Genomic DNA, 5,907 nt, shown 5'->3' with positions numbered 1-5,907 from the left:
AGGTTGAGTTGTGCTCTCAAACACTGCTGATGTGGTAGAAAAACACCCAAAAGTTTCTTAAACAAATCAAATGTTCAAGCAAACATTTTGCAAAGTGATCACTGCAGACACACGATTGTCTTCCACAAGATGATGACATTTTTAAGAGACATTTCCTTCGTTTTCCCCTGACTTTATTACGTTTAGGAACCACTTCTTTCAGGATCTGTGAAAGATTTGTCCTACATCTCTATTAGAACCACTAGAAGAGCCAAGACCAGAGCAGCAATTCCACATTTTATGTCATAATAAAATGACTATTTCTCATATTTTTTTAGTTAATATCTCATAATTTGACCTATTTAAAAATTCTGACCTCATAATTTTGACGTTTTATGTCATAAAAAGTAAAATAAAACAAACTGGTGTCAAAGTGATAATAAAATGATTTTTTTTCTCCTAACTTAGAATTTAGTATCTCATAATTTGACATTTTAGCTCATATTTAAAACTTTCTGAACTCATAATTTTAACTTTTTACCTCGTAAAAAAGCAAAATTAAACAAAGTGTTGTCGAAGTAAAAATAAAGCCTTTTTTTTATTTCTTATCTCGTAATTTAAATTTCTGACCTCATAATTTTACTTTTTATCTCATAAAAAAGTTAAATAAAACAAACTGTTGTCTAAGTGATAATAAAACTACTTTTTCTCATAATTTTTAATTTAGTATCTCATAATTGGATATTTTATCTCATTTAACATTTTCTGACCTCATAATTTTAACTTTTTATCTCATAAAAAAGTTAAGTAAAACAAACTGTTGTCTAAGTGATAATAAAACTACTTTTTTCATCATCTTGAAATCATTATCTCATAATTGGACATTTTATCTGACCTCATAATTTTAACTTTTTATCACGTGAAAAAGCAAAATAAAACAAAGCGTTTTCTCATACTATTTCTTATCTCATAATTTAAATTTTCTGACCTCATAATTTGACATTTTATCTCATAAAAAGGTAAAATAAAACTAACTGGTGTCTAAGTGATAACACGACTTTTTCCTTTCATATTTTTTAATTTATTTTCTCATAATTTTACTTTTTTCTCTCATAAAAAAGCAAAATAAAACTGTCGTCTAAGTGATAATAAAATGAATTTTTTTTCATAATTTAGAATTTAGTATCTTATAATTTGGCATTTTATCTTTTATTTAAAAATTCTGACCTCATAATTTTGACTTTTTATATCATAAAAAAGCAAAATAAAACAAACTGTTGTCTGTGATAATAAAATGACTTTTTTCTCATGATTTATAATTTTTTATTTATTAATTTGACATTTTATCTCATAAACATCCTGACCTCATAATTTGACTTTTTATCTCATAAATTAAACTTCCTGACCTCATAATTTTGACTTTTTATCTCATAAAAAGCAAAATAAAACAAACTGGTATCTAAGTTTTAATAATATGACTTTTGAATTTCTTATCACATAATTAAAAATTTCTGAGCTACTTTTTATCTCATAAAAAGGCAAAATAAAATAAACTGGTGTCTAAGTGATAATAGTATGAATTTTTTCTCTCATCATTTTGAATTGTTTATTTAATAATTTGACTTTTTATTTCATAAAAAGCAAAATAAAACTCGTCAAAGTAATAATAAAATTACTTTTTTCCTAAATTTTTTTATTTAGTATCTCATAATTTGTCTTTTTATCTCCTATTTAAAAATTCTGAACTCATAATTTTGACTATTATCTCATAAAAAGTAAAATACAACAAACTGTTGTCAAAGTGATAATAAAATGACTTTTTTTCTCATAATTTGGAATTTAGTATCTCATATTTTGATATTTTATCTCCTATTTAAAATGTTCTGACCTCATAATTTGACTTTTTATCTCATAAAAAAATAAATAAAACAAACTGGTGTTTAAGTGATAATAATATGACTTTTTTCCTCATAATTTAGAATTTCTTTTTTCATAATTTGACTTTTTATCTCATAAAAAAGCAAAATAAAACAAACTGTCGTCAAAGTGATAATAAAAATACTTTTTTCTCATAATTTTGTATTTAGTATCTCATAATTTGACTTTCTATCTCCTATTTAAAAATTCTGACCTCATAATTTCGACTTTTCCCTCATAAAAAGGCAAAATAAAACAAAGTGTTGTTGAAGTAGACTCCAAAAAAAACCCCGATCACTCCACCAGACGTCAGGGGGAGAAAGCATGTGAACGTACCGACCTTTAGACAATGGTGCACTGTTAACCATGATGGGGACGTGATCGTTGGCCAGAATGTGCTATGCAGGCAGTAATATTGCAGGTTTGTCACGGCACGTAGAAAGGTACATCAATGTCACGTGTGTTCTGGTCCAGTCTTCAGTTTCGTGCAGTGGAATGGTCCAACATGTCTGAACGATCAGTTAATGGCTCTCCTTCTCCCAAGTTGCACATCTCCAGCTTCATGAAGTGGACTATCGTTAGGAGAACATCTTGAGTCAGGCTTCCAGACTAAGGACTTGACTCAATAGCTCCCTGATGAAAACAAAAAGTCCCGTTCTTCGCCTCTGAGGCGTGGGCTGTTTTGGCGCCATAATGAGCGGCGTCCTCTCTCTCTCTCGCCGATGCAATCAAGAAGCGAGGCTCCTGTAAAAGATCAGGCACAAAGTAAGGTGTCATTTCAGCGTGTTTGTGTAGCTGCTGCAATCACTGGCCAACATGGCCGCCTTTGTCCTGCAAGACAAACAGGCCTAATTGGCCCTTTCTCCGCCGGGTGTTGTTGATTGGCCATTTTCTCCTTTTCTGATTGGTCCCCATTTAAAGACTGCAGGAGTGGACGTTGTGTGTTCCCAGCGGACTACACTGGGGAGCTCAGGAATAGGTCGAATACAGCAGAAATAAACATCAAATAAGAAATAATAGTGCAATAAAAATTCAGATCGTACCGTATGAACTGCACTTTTTTCATTTAGATTTTTTTTTTAATAAATCCTGCCTATTGGTCACAATCATTATGAAAGACATCACGAAAAGAAAAACAATTCACTGCAGCAATAAATAAAAATACAGGAAAAAAAAGAAAGAAAGATATCAAGACGGATGTTTTTTTAAATTTAATTGAATTTCATTATTTTAATTCTGCCTATCGTTCACAATCATTATAAAAGACATCACGATGGATGGTTTATATATATATATATATATATATATATATATATATATATATATATATATATATATATATATATATATATATATATATATATATATATATATATATATATATATATATATATATGTATATATATATATATATATATATATATGTATATATATATTTTTTTTTTATTCTGCCTATCATTCACAATCATGAAAGACATCACGACGGATGTTTTTTTTTTAATTTTATATTGTATTTATTTATTTTTAATTCTCTTTTTTTGTTTTTATTCTGTCTATCGTTTACAATCGTGAAAGACATCACGACGGATGTTTTTTTTTAATTTATTCTGCCTATCTTTCACAATCATTATAAAAGACATCACGATGGATGTTTTTTTTATTTTTTTATTTTTTATTCTGCCTATCGTTCACAATCATAAAAGACATCACGGCTGAGTTTTTTTTTAAATTTTTATTCTACCTATCGTTTACAATCATGAAAGACATCACGGCTGATTTTTTTATTTTATTTTATATTGTATTTATTTATTTTTAATTCTGCTTACCATGAAAGACATCCCGATGGATGTTTTATTTAAAATTTTTTTATTATTATTATTTTAATCCTGCCTATCTTCCACAATCATTATAAAAGACATCACGATGGATGTTTTGTATATATATATATATATATATATATATATATATATATATATATATATATATATATATATATATATATATATATATATATATATATATTATTCTGCCTATCGTTTACAATCATGAAAGACATCACGGCTGATGTTTTTTTTAATTTTATATTTTATTTATTTTTAATTCTGCTTATCATTTACACATCATGAAAGACATCACGGCTGATTTTTTTAAATTTTATTTTATATTGTATTTATTTATTTTTATCTGTGATAATAAAATGACTTTTTTCTCATAATTTTGAATTTATTATTTACTAATTTGACATGTTATCTCATAAACATCCTGACCTCAGAAATTGAGTTTTTATCTCATAAATTAAACTGTGTGACCTCATAATTTGGACTTTTTATCTCATAAAAAGCAAAATAAAACAAACTGGTGTCTAAGTGATTATAATATGACTTTTTTTCTTTCATACTTTTGAATTTCTTATCTCATAATTTACATTTTCTGACCTACTTTTTATCTCATAAAAAGGCAAAATAGAAAAACAAACAAACTGGTGTCTAAGTGATAATAATATGACTTTTTTTCTTTCATAACTTTGAATTTATTTTCTCATAATTTAATTTTTTTTCCTCATAAAAAACCTAAATAAAACTGTCATCAATGTGATAATAAAGTTATTTTTTCCCTCATAATTTAGAATTTTGTATCTTATAATTTGGCATTTTATCTTTTATTTAAAAATTCTGACCTCATAATTTTGACTTTTTATCACATAAAAAAAGCAAAATAAAACAAACTGTTGTCTGTGATAATAAAATGACTTTTTTCTCATAATTTTGAATTTATTATTTATTCATTTGACATTCCATTTCATAAACATCCTGACCTCAGAATTTGACTTTTGATCTCATAAATTAAACTTTATGACCTCATAATTTGGACTTTTTATCTCATAAAAAGCAAAACAGAACAAACTGGTGTCTAAGTGATTATAATATGACTTTTTTTCTTTCATACTTTTGAATTTCTTATCTCATAATTAAAATTTTCTGACCTACTTTTTATCTGATAAAAAGGCAAAAAAAAAAACAAAAAAACTGGTGCCTAAGTGATAATAATATGACTTTTTTCTTTCATAACTTTGAATTTATTTTCTCATAATTTGACTTTTCATCTTGTAAATTAAACTTTCTGGCCTCATAGTTGTAACTTTTTATCTCATGAAAAAGCTAAATAAAATAAACTGGTGTCTAAGTGATAATAGTAGGATTTTTTTCTCTCATAATTTTGAATTGTTTATTTAATAATTTGACTTTTTTTTATGTCATAAAAAGCAAAATAAAACTGTCATCAAAGTGATAATAAAATTATTATTTTCCTCATATTTGAATGCTTACTTACTTTATTTCGTAGTTATTTTTTTAACGGTTCTTGGACTACAATTGTGTGTAAAAAAAAAATAAAAATTTACAATTGACTTAACATGATTTCTCTAGTTGGAAGCAGACTTCCTGTAAGTTGAAAAGTGAACAATGTTACTGACACACACGACATCGTTCTTTTTACTAGTTGTTTATTTAATAATGTTGTATTGTTTATTTAATAATTTTGTATTGTTTATTTAATAATTCGACATTTTATCTCATAAATTTAATTTTCTGACCTCAGTTTATTACTATCTATATTATACGTTATTATTAAATGTAGCTTATTTTTTTCATTTAATTTAATATTTTATTTAATTTTTATTTAACTGATTAATTTTATCTTATTGTCTAGTAATTTAATTTAATATTTTTATTTTCTTATTTTAGCACAGTAATTTTTTAATAGGATTAAAATCTAGAGTAAAATGACTGATTTATTGTTAATATTCGACTTTTTATCTCATAAAAAGGCAGAATAAAACAAACTTGTCGAAGTGAAAATAAAATTACTTTTTCCCCTCATAATTTTGAATTGTTTATTTAAAGGCCTACTGAAATGAATTTTTTTTATTTAAACGGGGATAGCAGATCTATTCTATGTGTCATACTTGATCATTTCGCGATATTGCCATATTTTTGCTGAAAGGATTTAGTA

Source organism: Entelurus aequoreus, linkage group LG14 (genome assembly GCF_033978785.1).
Source record: "Entelurus aequoreus isolate RoL-2023_Sb linkage group LG14, RoL_Eaeq_v1.1, whole genome shotgun sequence".
Classification (NCBI taxonomy): Eukaryota; Metazoa; Chordata; class Actinopteri; order Syngnathiformes; family Syngnathidae; genus Entelurus; species Entelurus aequoreus.
This window is presented reverse-complemented; position numbering follows the sequence as displayed.